The 19,571-nt window shown below is 36.9% G+C and overlaps 1 long non-coding RNA gene across 2 annotated transcripts; it reads left to right on the top strand.

Annotated features, from left to right (window-relative positions):
* The first annotated feature begins 9,501 nt into the window (after nucleotides 1-9,501).
* On the top strand, nucleotides 9,502-14,512 carry LOC121063576. 2 transcript variants are annotated; one of them, XR_005816067.1, is made up of 3 exons: nucleotides 9,502-9,884; nucleotides 12,235-12,293; nucleotides 14,370-14,512. It is a non-coding gene; the product is annotated as an uncharacterized LOC121063576 (long non-coding RNA). The 2 variants fall into 2 exon arrangements; XR_005816070.1 differs by having other exon boundaries at nucleotides 14,389-14,512.
* Nucleotides 14,513-19,571: the final 5,059 nt, after the last annotated feature.

Here is a 19,571-nt window from a genome sequence, read left to right on the forward strand (position 1 = left end):
CTTCATATTTTTGAAGCTGGCAGGATACAGTATACACTGTTGGTCCCATCCCCTCATCCCAATGATTTCCTGCCAGTGTACTGGCATGTGATGATGGTGCATTCCGCACAAATTTACGCCACATGGATGTTGTGCACTGGACTTCATCGGGATCTTGAGGTGTCTGGGCATTGTCCAAATCACTATAAATCATCTCCAGCACAGCTAATTTCCGCAGATGCTGGAGACCTTTATCCATAGTGGCCCACTTGCCTACTGGATATACAATATCTTCCTTATGGGGATACCTTTCTTTCACAGCTGCCAGGAGTCGCTTCCAGAGGCTGAGAACCTGTGTCGCTCTCCCAATTACTTTGTCAATGACCCTTTCTCTAGAGAGGGATCCCAGCTGTTTGGCTTCATTGCCTTCTAATTTTTGGTTATTGGCCCCAGTGTCCCAGCATCGAAGCAGCCAGGTGAGGATGTGTTCACCTGGGCGTCGACCATAATCCTTTCATATTTCTCGCAACTCACTCTGGGATAGGGATCGAGTGGTTTCTGATTCCTTTATGATTTCCATCTCTTCTTCCTGCTGTTTTTGTGATGGCTCTGCTTTAGAGGTGCCTGCCTTCTCCTCTTCTCCCTCCTTCTTAGGAGAGGCTTCTTCCCTCACTAAACGAGCTGACTTCCGTTTCCATTGTTTTGACTTGACTATGGGGGCGACTGATACCATAGTTGGTTGATCCTCTGGGTCAGTCACAGCATGTGTTATCTGGTCATCAGATTCAGAGACTTCCTCCCTCTCTTCAAGGTGCTGGATGATGTTAAACAGTGTTTGATAGGTGTAAGCCAGGACCCAGCACAATGCTGCAAGCTGCCGTTCTCCGGCATTATCAGGGTCAGGGCATACGACTCTCAAACATTCTATCAGGTTTTTAGGATTTTGCACTTGTTCAGGGGTGAAGTTCAAAACTATTGGAGGAGACACCCGTGACAGGTACCTTCCGATATCCTCCCCCCCACACACACCTTACCACCTGCCACAAGACTGTTTCGGGACAGATACCCAGGTAAGCTTTCTAAACAATCGACTAATCTTAGAGAGAAGAGGAAACCCATTATTCAGAATTAGAAATAGTAATATATAGGTTATACATGGATATTCAAAATACTCAGAAACTGTTGTAATTAGCCCACTGTGAAAGAAGGAGGAGGTACCATTCCTGATATTATTCATAAACTGACTTCCAGATGAGGAAAGGAAGGCGGTGTAATTCTGAATATTCTCTAAAAGATAGTTTCCATGAGACCCAAATGATAACAGTGCAGAGCCTGAATGCCAGATTAAACTCAAGGCCAGTGCTTGGCAGCACAGCGAATTTAAAAAAATGAACACAGATTGTAGCACATTCTCGGATCGGATATAGAGGAGAAAGGAGAACATGACACGGATTGCATGACACATGATCAAACAAGCCAGTATTAACAGGACACTGAACACGGTGACTAGCAAGTAAGTCTGTTAGTTGTAAGTGTTTTAATCAATTCTACTGTTATCTCAACCCTTCGAGCCCCACGTTGGGCGCCAAAAAGGACTGTGGTGGTTTTACCGTGCTAGGCAGCTGAACACCACAACCGCTCTCTCACTCCCCCTCCTTAGATGAGGAGGGGAAGAAGTAAAGGAAAGAACTACTCACGGGTTGAGATAAGGATGATTTAATTAAAGGGAAGAAAAATAATTATTAAGGAAATATTATTATTAATTAAACAATTTAACTAAACAATTTAACTAAACAATTAGCAATTTAACTAAAGGGGAAAAAAAAGGAAAGGGAAAAAGGGAGGGGAAAGGGAAAACTAAAGAAGTAAAGGCTATGTGGAAGTGCAGAGGAAAGAAATTACTCTCTACTTCCCACAAATGAGCGATGCTTGACCACGTCCTTGAAGCAGGGCCTCAACGCACATAGCCGGTGTTCAGGAGGAGGACAGAGGTTTTCACAAAGAGATCCCACCCCTCTCTTCTTCCTCCTTTTTCCACCTTTTATTGCTGAGTGTGACATCACATGGTATGGAATATCCCTTTGGTTGGTTTAGGTCAGCTGCCCCGGTGATGTTTCTTTTCTCACATCTTTGCCCACCCCTAGGGGAGTTAGAGAGAGTCCTGATGCTGTGCCAGCACTGCTCAGCAGCAGACACAACACTGGTGTGATACCATTGCTGTTTTAGCTACGAGTGCAGAGCACAGCACTGTATGGGCTGCTGCAGGGAAAGTTAACATCCCAGCCCGATCCAGTACACTACATAAATAAATAAATAAATAAATAAATAGATAAATACTGAAGCCTGAACGTGTCATCTTGGAAGCAGTCAATTCTGTAAATTTTTCCTTTTTCCTTTTTTTTTAATACTCTCCACTACTGTGTGGAAATTAACACCAGAGATTATGCATTATCAGAATAGAGATAGATACATATGTTACTTTTTCAGGTTGACGCTAGCGGGTACAGATAGTTCTTTCTGCTTAAGTGCCTATACGAGAATAGCAAAGTGGAACTTCAAGCATAATTTCTCCTGCACTACAGTAGTGCCATATGTATATAAATTCCAGAGTGGAACTTCTCAAAATGAACTGTACTGAGGGCTCCTTTGATTTATTGACAATTATCCCCTGTATGCTCCTAACTCTCAGCCTTTATGACTTAGTATGGAAGCCTTCTTGTTTATATCTGTACTGAGTATTATCTTGGTCTTCATTAAATCTCATCTCACTAAATTACTGCAACCAATGTGCCAGATCATCTAGATACATAGGCATTTGTTTGTGCTCTAGCATTTGTTTGTGCTTTACGCCACTTGCCAGAGGGTTAGGCTTGCAATATTTTAGAACATGGTTAAGTCTGAATATGCTAATTAATTCAGCACTGAATCTTGATGGACCATGCTTTTTTTTTTTTTTCTTCTTTTTTTTTTTTTTTTCTGGATTTTAGCTCTCTTTAAATAAATATTAAACATGAACTTGTTTAAAGAAAAACAAAAGTAATAGCTTTTTCAGAAGTGTTTATAGAAAAATCTCCTACAAAATCAGACAAAAACCCTAGAAGGTGGCTTCAAATCTTCAAGCGTATCATGTTGGTAAAATTTTGTGGGTATATTATAGCTTTAGTTAATTTTTATACAGTATTGAACTTAACAGTATTTTGCTTAAATCATTGTGTCTTTGAGTACCTGCAATTGCTGGTTTCTTTTCCATATAAACCCATAAAATTTATCCAGAGGTGAGTTTAAACCCTCTCCACCTTTCTTATTTTTCTCTGGTCAGGAAATACATCTTATTAAAGGCAATGTTGTTAGTATATAATATGTATTTCAGGTGAGATGGTAAGAGCTGTCTTGCTTCTCATAGGAAAGAGCATATTTTGTAAGAAACCTAGATCAGAAAGAAGGGAAGGCAAGCAGTTTTAGATATATATCCTGAGAGTAGAACTGGTACAGACATATGTCTAAAAAGCAGTCTAGTTTTTCCTTGCTATGTCCTCAGTGTGAAATGGGGAATGATGTATATGAATATGGAGTCCCAGGCTGGTAATTCTACAATGTGCATCATCACAGGAAAAGGGGTAACGGCTTTAAAATAAAAGAGGGTAGATTTAGATTAGATACAATAATAAATCTTTTACTATGAGGGTGGTGAGGCACTGGAACAGGTTGCTTAGAGAAGTTGTCGATGCCCCATCCCCAGAAGTATTTAAGGCCAGGTTGGACAGTGCTTTGAGCAATGTGGTCTAGTGGAAAGCGTTCCTTCCCCTGGCAAGGAGGCTGGAACTAGATGATCTTTAAGGTCCCTTCCAATCCAAACCATTCTATGATTCTTTGATTCCATAACCATGCGGTGAGCATCACCCTCCGATATATTGACGTCCAGCTTCAGCCTAGACCCAGTAGCACTGAGGCTTAATAGATGTGACATGTGGAGCCAACACAGAGTTCGGCAGTGTTAATATGGCATGGTCCCTTTTGACAGAGCATATTTGTTTGGTTCAAGTGAATTCAAGTTAGAAGAGCTAGAGTATAATCTAACAGACCTTGGTGTTGATCTGTACAGAGCAACTACCAAAAATCTCTGCTAGACCATCATTTGCCATACTTCATTTTAGACACATGGCATATGTAGCTAGAGTCTTATCTTAAGAGCTGGCTTCACTGTATGTGCCAGTTCAGTGTTTTTATCCCCGGTGCCTGTTTGAATAGCACCTACTACTGAACAACTTTTTCCTTCAGCAACTAATAAATGATGTTTTTCATATCTTTATTTTTTTTTGGCAGTGCTGCTGCATAAAGTGTGGGACAACAAGAGTACGGAAAAAGGTCAGTGAAATAATTTAGCAAATGTAATTGCAACATCCAGAATTAAATATTTTATTCATAATCTCTGGAGTGCTATAAAACATGAGATTTTTCTGCCAATACATTAAATTTGTATATATACATGTATATATAACCACATATGCTGAGTAATTGCAGTGCATAAACACGAATAAAATTTATATTTCATATAGTTATATACTCTTTGAAAGGTTTTTTTTTTTTTCTTTTTATAGTTTAATCAAGTTTTCACTCTACTTTCTTCCCAGCTTTCAAACCTTTTTGTCGCTTTTGGAAGCCCAAGATTAATTAGTTGATTCTCTCTTCTTCTTTTCTAATTCCATCTACAGTTCAGAGGCACGTAAAACCACAAAGCAAGATAAGAACCAATAAATGGAATAATTAATTCAATGCACTGAAACTAATTTTAATTTATATTTCTCAAAGGTTCTCACTAGGGAATGGAGAAGCTGGAGTTCTAGGGACTGAAGTGCTCCAGTTCTGGTCATTTTGAATATGTTGTGGGGAAGAATTGTTCTTGTAAAATTGGAACTTGCAACAGCTAAAATCAGAAGGGAAATTATCGACTGAAAATGTTTAAAAATGAGCAAGAAAGAAGAAAAAAATGAAAAACATTTAAATTACAACCTGCTTTTATTAATCAAACCTATTTTGTTTACCTCACAAGGTACACAAAACTCAGTGAAGTATCTAAATGTGTTGGATAGGTGAAGTCAGAGGTTGGACTATCATATGCATTCATTTCATTCAAAGAAGTTAAGCATGTTGGATGGGTACTAATAAAAATATTGGCTTTTCAGAAAAGAGAGCAGGGAAATATTAAGGAATGTGGATTTTTTTCTCTCTCTCTCTTTTTGAAAGAATATTAGAGATCTTCTAGTTCTGTTAAATCTGATAGATTCACTGACTCATAACATAGTTAAGGTCGAAAGGCAACTCTGCAGAACATCAAGTTCAACTACTTGCTCAAAGGAGGGACAGCTCCAACAACAGGTTGCAGGCAACAGGTTGCCCAGGATCATGATCGGTTGGGGCTTTGAGCGTGTCCAAGGATTGAAAGACCTGTGCAACCTGTTGCCTTGCTTAATCACCTTCACAGTAGATTTTTTTTTTTCTGTTTAAATGGAATTTCCTGTGTTCTCATTCTAATACAGGCCCACTGTCTCTAGCCTTCTGTCTTCTTTGCAGTCACACTCCAACATTTCATCAGGCATTTATAAGGCCATTAAGATTTATAGGGCCATTTAAGGCCCAGTAAGATTGCCCTAAGACTCCTCTTCTCCTGGTTGAATAGTCCCAGCTCTCACAGCCTCTCCGCATACTTAAGAGGATCATGCCCCTTAATCATCTTTGTGAATCTTCCCTGGAGTCTCTTCAGTATGTCCCTATCTGTCTTGTGCTGGGGAGCTCAGAACTGGACACAGCATTCCAGATGAGTGCCACTATTGCTGAGTAGGGTGGATGGATCATCTCCTCCAACCTGCTGGTGATATCCTTCCTCATATAGTCCAGAAGGCTGTTGGACTTCTTTGTTGTGATATTACACTGTTAGCTCAATGCCAGCTTGTCTACTGGGATCCTGAGAGCCTTTTCTGCAGAGTCACTTTCCAGTCAGTCAGCACCCAGTCTATACTGGTACATCGGGTCATTCATCGTGACTTGACATTTCCCTTTCTTGAATTTTACGAGGTAGTAGCAACACAAGGATCTGACATATTAACCATTCTTGCCCAGTTTCGTGTGATCTCAAAACTTGCTGAGGGTACAATCTGCCTCATTGCCAAGGAGATCTGCAAGTGGTGCAGGAGATGTTCTCCTGGTGACAGAAGTTATGAACTCCGAGCCTTTGCCGTTCTGGAAGTCTCCTTTTCCTAAGCTGATAAGTCCAGACCCTGACTACCCCATCCTTCAGTGCAGTTGTGGGATCAGTCTTTTGTATCCTTAAGGATTACAAAGAAGATCCAGTGAAACTCTGTCTCATCACCTGTTCCACCTGCTGACCTCCTCACACTGTTTCTTTACTTGACAACATATGGTCATGTCCTGCAGGTGAGGAACCCATCATCTCTGGCACTGGGACCACTGAGAGACTCCAGGCACCTCTGTAGCCTCAGGCCTGCAGAGCCATACCCATCCTTGGAAGACTGAACTAGGTCAAGGTCTTTGATACGCTGGGGTAGTTGTTCCAATGGATACTGGGGACTGTGCTCTGTGGCATGTTACTACTGTTGCTGAGCATTTGTACACTGTCCTCAGCAGAGTTTCTGGTCTGCTGTCAATGTGTCCTGCTGCTAGAGCAGGCTAGAAGTCACATCCTCTCTAGCTATCACCTCGCAGCAGCAGCAGGCACTCTGAAGTTCCTTAAAGAGATCCCATAATCCCAGAAGATTTTATTTGTGTTTGGGACCTACCTGTATGTCCTAAAACCTCTGCTGAATACAGAACCGCCTCACAAGGACTGTCCTACTGCTCTTGTCCTACTGCTTCTGCTTATTGCTAAATGGATCCCAAATCCTTGAAAAATCACTCGGTTCAGTAAGAAGACTGATATGCTCATGATTCCATAAGAGATTAGGACCAAGGAAACAAGCATTATAATGGCAAATCTGAATTTGAGGTACATTTTCTGAGAAATTATTTTTTTCCTTCCATCCTTAGTGTACCTTTTGCTTCCTAGCTCCAACAGATCTAACAAAAAGTAAGCACAGGATTAATTTTTAGTCTGCATTTAGATTATATAGTTTCATTCCTGAAACCTGAGCTCATACATATTTCTTTGTCCCTTTCTGAAACAGTCTTAATTATTTCTATTTTAACACTTAATATTATCTTACATATGGGATAGATGCTATATTTTTTCACCCTTTCCTGTGATACAAATTTGTATCCAGGTCAGAATATTTGTGCTTTGATATGATTACAGGGAAAACTCATTTTTGTTCAGTGTTTTATTTCCTGAAATATATTTAAATATACACATCCTTTAAACACAAATAAGCACTCTGTAAAAACCCCCACTAACATGCCAGCAAGTGAAAATCTTTAATTACTGGAATAATCAAAATTTCCTTTATTGTTGCCTGGTCTAACTTCCAATTAAATTACAGTACATTATAAATGCCATGGAAGTGACAGCATAAAAAAGCAAATAAAAGGTTCAAAATGAGGCTCCATATCTAATAAACAACTGTGACAAAAGTTCTACAATTCAAAACTTCATAGTAATTATTCCATTGCATATAACAAAGTAACTTCTGGAGCATAAAACTAACAAATATTATGTGTTGATAGTTCAAGCACAGTATGTTTTTAAAATGCTATCAAACAACAGCAAGCTATTCCAAAAAACACAGCCTCATCCAATAGCTTTATGCAAAATACAGACACTTACCAAATCTTAAATTCTACTACAAAGTACTATAACATATTCCTAGGCTTCATGTTATGTTCTAAAATTGCAACTAAAAAATCCCTAATAAACGAACAAATATAAAAAAATAAAATAAATCCTAGTTTGCCTGCTAGGTGCTTCTGAGACAATTTTTAGAACTGTTAAAATAATGCCATTTCAAGATTTTCCTCTTTTGATTAATCTTTTCACATTTGAATGGGTACTTTATATTTGATCTTTCTCGACAAGAACATCCTGATGAATCAAGATTTTTCCATTTGTCTGTTCAACAATACTAGTATATTTTTGGTGCCCCTTGGCACAAAAACTAGTTAGTATACAGAGAAGTTGTGTTCATTGGAGTTAAAAAATAAAGAAAGAAAGTTATTCTCTGGAAGAAAAACACTTTGGACTTTGTTGTAGGGGAAAAAAAAAAAAAAAAGTGGGTAAAGGGTGAGGACTTCACCACAAAAATGAAATATTTTCTTATGTTCTGCGGAATCCTGAAGGATTATTTTGATGATAACTGTTTATTTCTTTTGCTGCTGGGTTGACATAGTGGAGTGCTTTCTCTAGACACTGAATTGGGCTTCAGGTTTCTTATTCATGCCTTTTTGAATAAAAAGAAAAAGAAATGGAGGAAAGTTGCACTAATAGAGACAGTACTTTCCTTCACAGAATATATTTACATGTGATATACATTGATTGTGTAACATGCATAATTTTGCAGCTGCAGTATATTCAACTTGTAGCTGGGTCTGTTCTTTATGGCTTACAAAGCTGTTACTCCACAGCTTAGCAAGTGTAAATACGCTAGGGTAATCACATTAGTATGTTCAAAGCCATTTAATGTTCTATGTAAACAGATAACTGTTGAATTGTTCAGGAAGTATGGGAGATTTCATATAATGATTGAGCAGTACATGTTAGAATAGCAATGACCATAAGACACCAAATTTCTACACTAAATTTCAATTTTCCATATGCATTGAAATTCGTATTGAAGTTCTCCAGTGAAAACTAAGAAATATTTCATATTTGTGTGTGAAGTCTAGACATGAAACTACAGAATCTTGGAGGTCAAGTTCTGATTTTATTGCATCCTTTGAATTCTCTATGTCTAGTTTGTGGATAACAATCCTACCTATCCATCAATACTTTCTGTTTTTCCTAAGAGGTTATGACTACAAGCATGAACACAGAAATTTGTCCACCTGCTATGCCATTATGTCTCAAACTCCTACTCAAAATTGCAGAAGTATTTTTCTCTCAAATTGCTGTGACCATCGCTATTAAAAATTAACAGTATCTAGAGAACCATGCCTTTTAATGGGAATGGAGTTTGCAATACTGCTGTACACCTATGAGAAGCTTAGGAGTCCAGTGATATTTTGGCAAAGGCAGAGTAGAGAAACTTGTACTATAAGCTGTTCATGCTGTAACTGTCCTGTGAATATATAGAGATTGTCAACCTCCAAGGTTGCTATGTTTTTCAGCAATCATTCTGTGCCAAGCAACATGATAGAGGGTTGTTACATTCAGAATCTGTGTCCTAGGTGATCCATACTGTATAACAGGAGTCCCTGAATAGTATAGCAAGACAGCAGATGACAGTGACTTCTTTAGTTTGGCTCATCTTAGTCTCTTAATGGTTCAGTTTCTCATGTCTTTCTTTCCCTGCCAAACTTAACTGTAATAGCAACATAAACATAATGCAGAATTTCTGATGTTTATAAGCAGTCCAGTAATTAAGCTACCTCTAGTTTTAGAATTGCTAGGTGCTTCAGAGTAGCCCGGTGGGTCTCTCTGAGACATCAGCATCATTGTTACCAGATGGCAATAAATCTTTTCTTTCTGTCTGAGACTCTGAGCCCAGTCTCCGAGGACTCAGCTGCTCAGCCTGCTGCGGCTGTAGCTTGTCTGAGACATTTTGGGGAAACACTGCCAATTCAGTGCCATTTATCTCCCTCCTTTCTGGGAGCTGTAGAAGGTGTTGCTTATTACTTCACAGTATATGTCAGTTGGAGTGACAGCCTCATAAGACCAGGAGGATACCTCTTGTGATATCACCTCTGTTTGTGACCATTGTTTCTCATTGTGGGATATACAGCTTCATTTCTGTGAAGATTCAGTAAGTGCTGGAAATCCAAATCATATCGAGCTTTTTCTTTTCTTTTCTTTTCTTTTCTTTTCTTTTCTTTTCTTTTCTTTATTTGCTTTTCTTTTCTTTTCTTTCCTTCCTTTTCTTTCCTTCCTTTCCTTTCCTTTCCTCTTCCTTTCCATTCCTTCCCTTTCCTTTTCCTTCCTTTCCTTTCCTTTCCTTCCTTTCCTTCCTTTCCTTTCCTTTCCTTTCCTTTCCTTTTCCTTTTCCTTTCCTTTCCTTTTCCTTTCCTTTTCCTTCCTTTCCTTCCCTTCCCTTCCCTTCCCTTCCCCTTCCCTTCCCTTCCCTTCCCTCCCTTCCCTTCCCTTCCCTTCCCTTCCCCTTCCCTTCCCTTCCCTTCCCTTCCCTTCCCCTCCCCTTCCCTTCCCTTCCCTTCCCCTTCCCTCTTCCCTTCCCTTCCCTCCCCCTTCCCCCTTCCCTTCCCTTCCCTTCCCCTTCCCTCTTCCCTTCCCTTCCCCTTCCCTTCCCTTCCCTTCCCTTCCCTTCCCTTCCCTTCCCTTCCCTTCCCTTCCCTTCCCTTCCCTTCCCTTCCCTTCCCTTCCCTTCCCTTCCCTTCCATTCCCTTTTTCTTCTTTCTCTCTTTCTTCCCTATACATCTGCAAATCTCCAGTGACTCTGACATCAACAGTTTTGGTTTTCTGTTGAGCAAATGTCACAAGGTGACAGCCCGTGCCTCATTGGTGTTATTCAGGAGGCCAGATCAGATTCTACAGCTGTTTTTCTGAGGTGCTTAATTACTTTGACACCATCACTAAGCTGTTAGACTGGGGATCATGTGAGAGGAGCGGTTAGATGTCTAGACCTATATTTCTCTGCAGACTGCCTAAATTCATGCCCACTGAGCTGTGGCCGAGTGTCAGATGTTGATATGCATGGTCACCAGTCTACTTGTAGTACACTTTCAGGATAATAATTATTTAGGACAGGTAAATATTTTTTCCAACCGCTATAAACAAATTTATGTCTATTTTGTTTTGCAAGGGAAGAAGGAGGACTTTTCATGCCAGTGGACTAGTCCCTTTTGGTTGACTGGCAAATGTAACAAGCCTTGATAGTTTCTTCAGTGTCGCTGTTCCTTTTGGGCAGTTTCAAGTATTGCTGACCTTTCCCTAACTGAGCAACATTTAAAACTGTTCTATTTCAAAACAGTCTCCCAATTGTGTCAGGAGCATTTCTACTTGTTGAGAATCGCAAGCTGGCGCCTTAAAAAACCTTGGGAGTTTTGAGTACCGTAAGTTGACAAGTATGTTAATGTCATCAAAAAGGAGGCAAAAGAAGTAGCATATTTTTGAACATGTAAATCCTAAGCAGTCAAATGGTGTTGCATCAGGCTGTTCTAAAATGCCTTCTTCAGGATGAGAATAATTTTATGAGAGGATAATTTATATAAAGTTATGAGCCTCTGAAAATATGGCATTATAATTAAATGCTTCCTTAAATGCAACTTAACTGTTGCTACAGTGGTAATGTTATGAATTCAAATGAAAAATAGCAATTAGTAGATAATCTCCTAAGTAACTAAGACCTAAGATCCACCCCACAAAAATATATCTCAGCAGTATTGTTTCTAAATACCATTAATCACAGTCTTAGACAAGGGATCAACAGCTACTTGTGGTTAGCAGGAAAGGAACAATTTTAATTTTTTTAAATTAAATTATGTACTGTATATATTCTTTAAAAACCCTTTGAATAGAAATTAATTTCTAAGCTATCTGGAGTAGAACGGTTTATTTATTTATTTATTTTTAATTAAACATAGGATTTTTTAGCTTTCTTGTGATGGTTAGTTTTTTACTCCTTTAGCTGATATAAATTGTTAAATATGTTGACCTGTGGTAATATCTGTCCTAGTAAGATGCTATTCTAGACACTACACAACATTAATGTTTTGGGTCAGAGAAATCTGGCTTTTTTTGGGGGCTGAACCTTCAAATAAGGATTAAATCTTTGCATACTAGAACAACAATTTGAAGATTAAGTAATCCTTGAAAATTGTTGGCTAACTTGTATGATGATAATTGACTTTATTTATTTATTTAATTATTTTATTTGTGTGTAGCAGCCCCCTTTTGTCACAGTACTGTGTACATACCTAGAAGACGTATGTCTAGTCCAATTTGCTGTACAACCTTTCAAAAACTTGGAAATATAAAAGTCTATAATTGGTAATGTGGGAATATAGGCAAACAACTGGTTATCTTGTCATGGTTACACCATTGTATTTTCCCTGCTGAAGTCAGTTACAGGAAGTATGCTATGTATTCGGAACTTACAGTTTTTGAATATATCTACAGCGGGGGTCTTCTTTTGCCAACAGATCTCACATACCACAGAGGACACAGACCTTGGTCCCCTTGGAGCACCAGCAGGACAAGAGTGAGTGGCAGTTCTCTAACAGATCATTGATCATGTTTTTGTATTCTCACATTTGGGGGGAGGCAGAAAAACATGTTGTGCATATAGGTGACAAGTTCTTTAAGCCAATTGTACATTTCTCTGACTTAACAGAGCACAAGTCTTCTTAGCTCAAGCCTACAAATGAAATACTGCCAGAGATGAATTGTCATGTATAAGCAGAGATGTTTTAACTGTGGCTGAGTTTGTCTCATGCAACTTTGCTTAAAAGTTTGCATCTAAGCTGGTAGGGTCCCCAGTAAAAAGAAATAGGTACTTTTAAGGCATATTTCTTCTAATGTATTTTAGCTGTCTACTTTAGAGTGAGATGAATCACTGCACACAGCTGCCATTTCTCCCTGTGCTTTATAAAAGGCATCTAGATGACTACATCGGATGTAGGTAATTACTTTGTGCTTTGTGTAAGTGACAGAAAATGTAATATGAAATGCATTTGCTTAAGTCTTAACAAGACAGGACATAAGCTAGAGTATTTTTCTTCATATTTGCAGTGGAGTAAGATCATCCATATAGTCAGTTATTGAAGTTCAGCTGACACAAAATAACTTGTGAAGCCATAATATAATTTTACATACATTGTCTGTGGTATTGAAAGTAGTTGAAACTATCCAAACTCATAGCACTGGAAAACCCCATATTAAGTATGTTCAAATGTTTCAGATTTAATTCAGCTCCTCTGTTATTTTGAGTCAATTATGTGTATCAATCAATTATGTGATCATATTGATGTGATCATATTTTTCACAATTATGTGATCATATCATGTATCAATCAATTATGTCAATTATGTGATCAATCAATAAGAATAATAATAAAAAATTGGGTCTCTGCTACTGTGTTTCCTGGCTGGCTGCCTGAAGAAAAACCTTTCTCTTTTGGCTCCCCCTTTGTGCATACTTAATCAAATTAGCTTGAAATAGAAAAAGCAATATACAGATCAAAGGAAAATGTTTAACTATAAATTACCTGCTTGTCTCTTGGGCTTACTCACTTCCCTTCAAATACAAAAGGAAATACTAGAGTGGTCTTCTGCCCTTTAGCAGTTTCAATTCCGTTAAGGATATTTTACACAGCCTGAGACCAAGGGGATGGGGGGGGGGGGGGGGGGGGGGAGGGGGTGGAAATCTGCTTTTCTGTGAACTACCGTAATTGATAGCTCAGAGTCCACTGGAAGTGAGGTGCAGAGAGCTGAACCATCACACACAGTGCAAGCTAGGAGAGATGAAAAAATCATGGTGATGTAGCTGTTAGGTAACACTGTAATATTTTGCCATAGTAAGAACCATATATCTGCTTTTCCATTTGTGCTTGCATTGCTGGCTTTCTTAATCAATTGGCTTAGGTGTTATAGTAAATTTTCTGAAAATCTGGCAGTACAGAGATGAGAAATTGAAATTTTTCAAAGTGAAATTTCATTTTACTTTATGAAATAAATTCATGATCAGACTGTGTGAAATGAATTACTACCCTTATTATCAGGAGATGTGTCTAAGATTTAACAGATTGAAACCCCTCTTCCCTTAATACATTTCTTATGGAATAGACCTACAGTACAGGAGAATAAAGATATTTTTTCCACCCTCGTTCAGCACCGCTTTTTGTTCAGATAATATGGTCTCAGCCCTAGCCCTCATGCAAATATTGAATTTATTACAGAATTCTCTAAAGAAAGAACTTGTCATGTACCAGCCCACTTCATCTCAAAAATAAATGCACACGTAACACCTTTAGTGTTACAATAGACACAATAGTATGTCTTTAAAAAAATGAATTTAGAAATTAAGTTAGGTAATATAATATAGCTAAATAGAATATAATAATAAATAAAAAATAAAAAATAATAAATAATAAATATGATATAGTAGCTAAATCCTTGTATATACCCAAGGGAGGTTTAAAATCAAATGATTCTAAAATATCTAAAATGTAGTCCTTTGTATTTGAACTATGGTCAGCTACACGATTATCTTAGGCTCTGCTTATTATTACTAGAAAGACGTAGAAACTTTTGAAGACGTCATTCCTCTGATCTAACAGACAATGCATTGCACCACAGAAGAGATTGTTGGCCTATATCGACTGTAAGTGCAGTGTTGGATGACTATCTCAGATGTGGACGCCTCTAATGTCAATATCATCATCTGGTCAGATGAGTTCTTTCCTCTCATGAACAAATAAAATAGCACTCATTTAAATTTCCTTATTCATTTTCATATGAAACTTAAATTTGAAATAAGAATTGATACAAGAATTATTTTTTTTTCTGTCCTCATTTAGAGCATGTTTTCATGATATTAAAAAGCACTGCATACATTACCCTCAAAATTATAAAATGATTAGAAAACTGTTCTTGTCTGTCTTTATAATATTTGTTTGGAATTCAGTAATGGAAAATGTCCCCGTGTTTTTGGTGTTCCATTTTTTCATAACTTAGCTATGAAAATGACTGGGCTAAAATTTGTTTTGTGAAATGGAAAACACTTTTTTTTTTTTTTTAATACACTTTTTAAAGGTCTTTGAATGTAACAAGTTTTCAAAACTACATTCCTGGCTGCAGAGTTTTTCAGTACTTCCATAACTCCAGCTACACTTAGATGATATAAAACATTTAAACATCAGCTATAAATATGGACATTCTGGTTATAAAATTTAAGCTTAAATTTTCAGACCAAACCACTGCAAAATGAATAGCAACTTTTTTGTTCTATAATAATGTAGAGTCTGAAATAATCTGTTTAGTGCTGTAGAAGAACATAAAAACAAATGAAAATACTAGATACAAAGCTAAAAGAGGATTTTCAAAAATTACTAAGACTTTTAAGTCCAGATCAAAATGAGTCCTAGACCTACATTAAATAAAAGGTCTAGCTCTTACAGTTCACAGTAATTTCTAGAGTTCACAGGCACTTCAGATCCCAGCAATGAGTATGGTGAAACAGAAGCAATCGAGACCTACTGACTGGGAAATACCAGGTAAAAAATGTGCTTTTACTGTGACCTCCTTAGCAATGTTTACATATGTAGCACAGAGTTGCATGGATAAAACTGTGTCCATTTGATATCAAGAGTCCTGCATCTTTTCAGAGGACTCAGCTACCTCTTTGAAAGGAATGTCTTTGAAAGGAATGAGCAAAACTCACTGCTTTCTTTAGGCATATGCCCAAGGAAATGATCCCTTGACCTATAGACTAAAAGGTGCAGAATGGTATGGCTTCCACACTTTTTAAGGATTGCTCTTTCTTGAAAAGATGGCCCAAATCCAGGCTGATATCTGTTGGAACAGTTCTCCCTGGGGATTTGTGCTGTAGACTGAGATATAACTGCCTTCAGTCTGCTGTAATATCATTTTGCAGCATAGCATTGAGGATATATGTTACTTACCTTGTAACATGATACTGGAAGTTGTGGAAATGATTGTGGGTGCAAGGCCTGTTGGGAATTTGTTAAAGGATTAGATAGACCATAGTCCAAATCAATGCAGTTTCTATGTTGCTATAAAGAAGTAGTAAGTTATTCACAAAAGTTTTGTTGAGCTTAATCTTAGTAGAAAAAATTTGCTAGAGCGTAAAATCTGAAATACCCAGCACAGTATGGTCAAAGGGCCAAGAACAGGAGGGATCTTGAAAACTAAAAAGAAGTTAATGTTAATTTTTTTTTGTTTAAAATTTGTAGCCCAGTGTTTAAAGCGGGTTTACCATGGAAAAGGTAATCTAGATTCAATGCTCTCCTCATGATGCATTTTCTATATATACTAGAAGAAAAATACACTTACCAGACTATAGAATACACTAGGTGAGTATCTGCCTTACTTACTGAAGCTGTTCCAAGAGAAGAAGAGTGAAACATGAAACAGAAAAAGATGAAAGGATTGTGACTCTGCATTCTACTGCTTAGGAGAAGAGGAATTCAGGATTCTGTTTTCCTGTTGTTTTCTAGCTCATGGTGGATTTATTTATTTTTTTTAATAACTTTTCATACTATGTAAATACTCCTGGAAATAAGGACTTAGCCTCTGATTCTCATTCCAGGGCTCTCACTTTCTTTGATGCACAGTAACACAGCTTTAGATGTGGAATGATGGACCTGTGGTCTGCTTCATGACATAGATATTAGTAAACCTATCTACTCAAAGTATGTTTGTAATAGTCAGATTCCGTTATTAAAAATAAATAAATAAATAAATAAATCACCTTTAGAACAAGCTAAAATGTATACTACTACTACTACTACTACTAGGAAAGCTACCTCATGCTGAGTGAATGCACAATGTACTCTGAGGTCACTTCTCATGCTATCTTATGGGGTTCCTTATGCAGTCTTTTGTTTCTTCCCAGTTAGGTTTAAACAAGAGACAGCCACCATGCTGTCAAAATATATAAGCAACACAAATATAGGCAACTCCAAAAACACTTAATATACAGTTCTAGGAAGGCAGATTACTGACATATAATAGTGGGAGATATATGAATAAAACAGTTTGGCTGACAGTTTGTCCTTCAACAATCTACAAAAAATCAATAACCTAACTGAGGTAGAGAATTCAAGAGCCTACAGCTGTAAATGCTTGTAGCATTCCATGAAGAAAGGTAACATGATCTAAATTATCTTCTTGGAGTGTACTTTGAGTTCTTTTTCTCCAAAGGAATCTAAGGTAGTAATAGTTTTTAGGTGTCTCAGTGAAATGTCTAAGGTTGCATAGGTGATGTTATTTGCTCTGAAGTCTACCCACAACTTCTGTTTTAGGTACTCAGATTGTTTAAATCTGTCCCAAACATACCAAATTGCCTGGGCTCATAGAATTCACAGCACCACAGTCATATATATATTGACTGGGGATGAGGTTGCAGAAAAATGTAAGGGGACTGTTGCACTGCAAAGAGAGGAGGACAAGCTTGATCTAACTACTAAGTAGAGAAATGCTAAGACATGTTTTCATTCTTACCACTCTTAGAATTCAGAGACCTCCCTCCACTAGAGATATATATGTAGAAGTATTTACTTTTTCCTTTCAGTAGTGACTTTTGGTTTCTAAGTTACTTAGAGTCTTTTGTAAATGCTGTCTACTGACTTTCAAAATGTGTCAATTTTCTGTTTTTGTTCAATATTTTGTTCATTTATTTAGACAAATCAAATATTTTTCATTACCATATGATAGGCATACAACACTTGACAGCAGGGCTTCTTTTATTGGTCTCATTGCACCGATGGTAGAGATGTATGGAAACAATTTCTTATAATATTAAGGAGCATTTTAGTGCCAGAAATAATTTTCCTGATATGTTAGCAAATGACATTCTGGCTCTTGACTCATGTACCACTGAGCTGTCAGCAATCAGCCAACTGATGAAGGGTTAGCTAGCCAACTTGCATCACTTCTTTTTATTTTGGCAAAGATCTGATCCTAAGAGATGATATTCATTTAATTAAATGTAATTGACATATTGATATATCTCCATATATAAATTTGATGTAATAGTGGATTACAGCAGACAGCATTTGTTAATGCTGTGTTGCAATAACTGTTTTGAGTGTAAAAAGTTTCATTGTAAAATCAACATAACAAAGAATCCAGCTAGGTCTTTCTTTGAAAGGATCTTTTAATTAATAGGAATGACATTAAAAATTATGCTTAAGGAAAGGATGTATTACAAAGATCAATCATTGAATATGGTGCCAAATTTTAAGACAGTACCTTGAGTGCTTATGCTTTCCTTTGTTCTGATAGCTACTGCACAGACCGCTGAAATCTCTGTTGCAATGAATTGGCTCTGTCATGAACACTGCAGCAAGGGAAATTCATTAAAACACCTTTAGTGGCCAGGATGAATGAGCTAAACAAGCTAAAAGCCAAAATATACATAAGGATCAATTAGAAAGGACAAATATGATTCAAAATTAATCAGCAAAACAGCTTCTTTTGTGTTTTTTAGTGGTTGCTTTTTCTTTTTTTTTCTTTTCTTTTTTTTTTTTTCTTTTTCTTTTTTTTTTTTGAAATAAATTGATCATTTAAGAGAAACAAAAAAAATTATTATGGAACTAATAATAGGATAACTAAGTAAAAGGAATTAAATGAAGTCTCACTGCCAATTTGAATACACTAGATTCTTTTTTGAGAACAAGGAAATGATAGAGAAACCTATGTTACCCTTTAAACTGTGTCGGAAGATGAAGCATTGTGTCCAGCACACTTTTGCTCCAGATGATCTGGATTCTGCTATTCTCCCTGGTATCTGTGTTCTCATTTTTTCAATACTTTCATATGGAGTGGTGTTGTTTTAAAATTTGTTTATTGTTGGCTTGCAAAAATGCAGATAGGTGGTACTGAACAGTACAAGGTAGTGGAAAAAAATGTATATCAAATCTTTGTACAGTCGCAAGATACAATTACTGATTATCCTGAAGCTTTGTAGACTTTAAGGTACATTGCAGCAACAAATACTCAAAGTGCTGTAATAAAACCCTCTCTAAAAGTATATGCATATAGTGATGTGATCTTCCTGGTATTTTTTTTTTCATATTTGTTTTAATAAAGTATAATTTACTAAAATAAGTGGAGTATTATTATTTTGTACTTAATACATAAATAAGAATATATACACATTTCATTTGTTTAAATTTCATTTTACAGGCTATTAAAAATACTAGATACTAATTCATTGCCATAAATGCATTAGACTAAATATGCATAACACTACAGTTAATAAATGAAACAAGATGTATTTATTTATTTATTTATTTTTCTGTGAGCGGTTTGTCTTAGCAGATCCGTTTTTCTCAGTCAGCTTGTCAACAGTTATTTTGTATTTCAGTGGGTTACACATAACTCTTTTCATGAAGTGCTATATTTCTTTTGAACACTTTTTATTTAGAAATCATCTGATATTGCCATAGATGTAGATAATTTATCTTATATTCTTTTCTACACTTCCTATAGTTTTATATCTTGCCTTTATTTTCTCATGCTATTATCCAGCATTATTTATAGTCTTTGTTTCAAAAATGTATGAACATGATAGCTGTACACTGTGTTGTTATTTTCCATTTTCTTCCTGAATTGCTTCACACATGAACAGAAAAATGTTTAATATTAGTTGTAATTTTGCAGGCCTGTCATAACGCATCCTTTGTACTACCCAGGCTTTTATTACATATTTCTAGGGCAGTTTTCTATGTTTTAATATTAAAAGAGCTTTCAAGAATGCTATTTAGAGTTAAATTATATGATGAATGTCATCCCTC

The sequence above is a fragment of the Cygnus olor genome, chromosome 1, assembly GCF_009769625.2.
Source record: "Cygnus olor isolate bCygOlo1 chromosome 1, bCygOlo1.pri.v2, whole genome shotgun sequence".
Lineage (NCBI taxonomy): Eukaryota > Metazoa > Chordata > Aves > Anseriformes > Anatidae > Cygnus > Cygnus olor.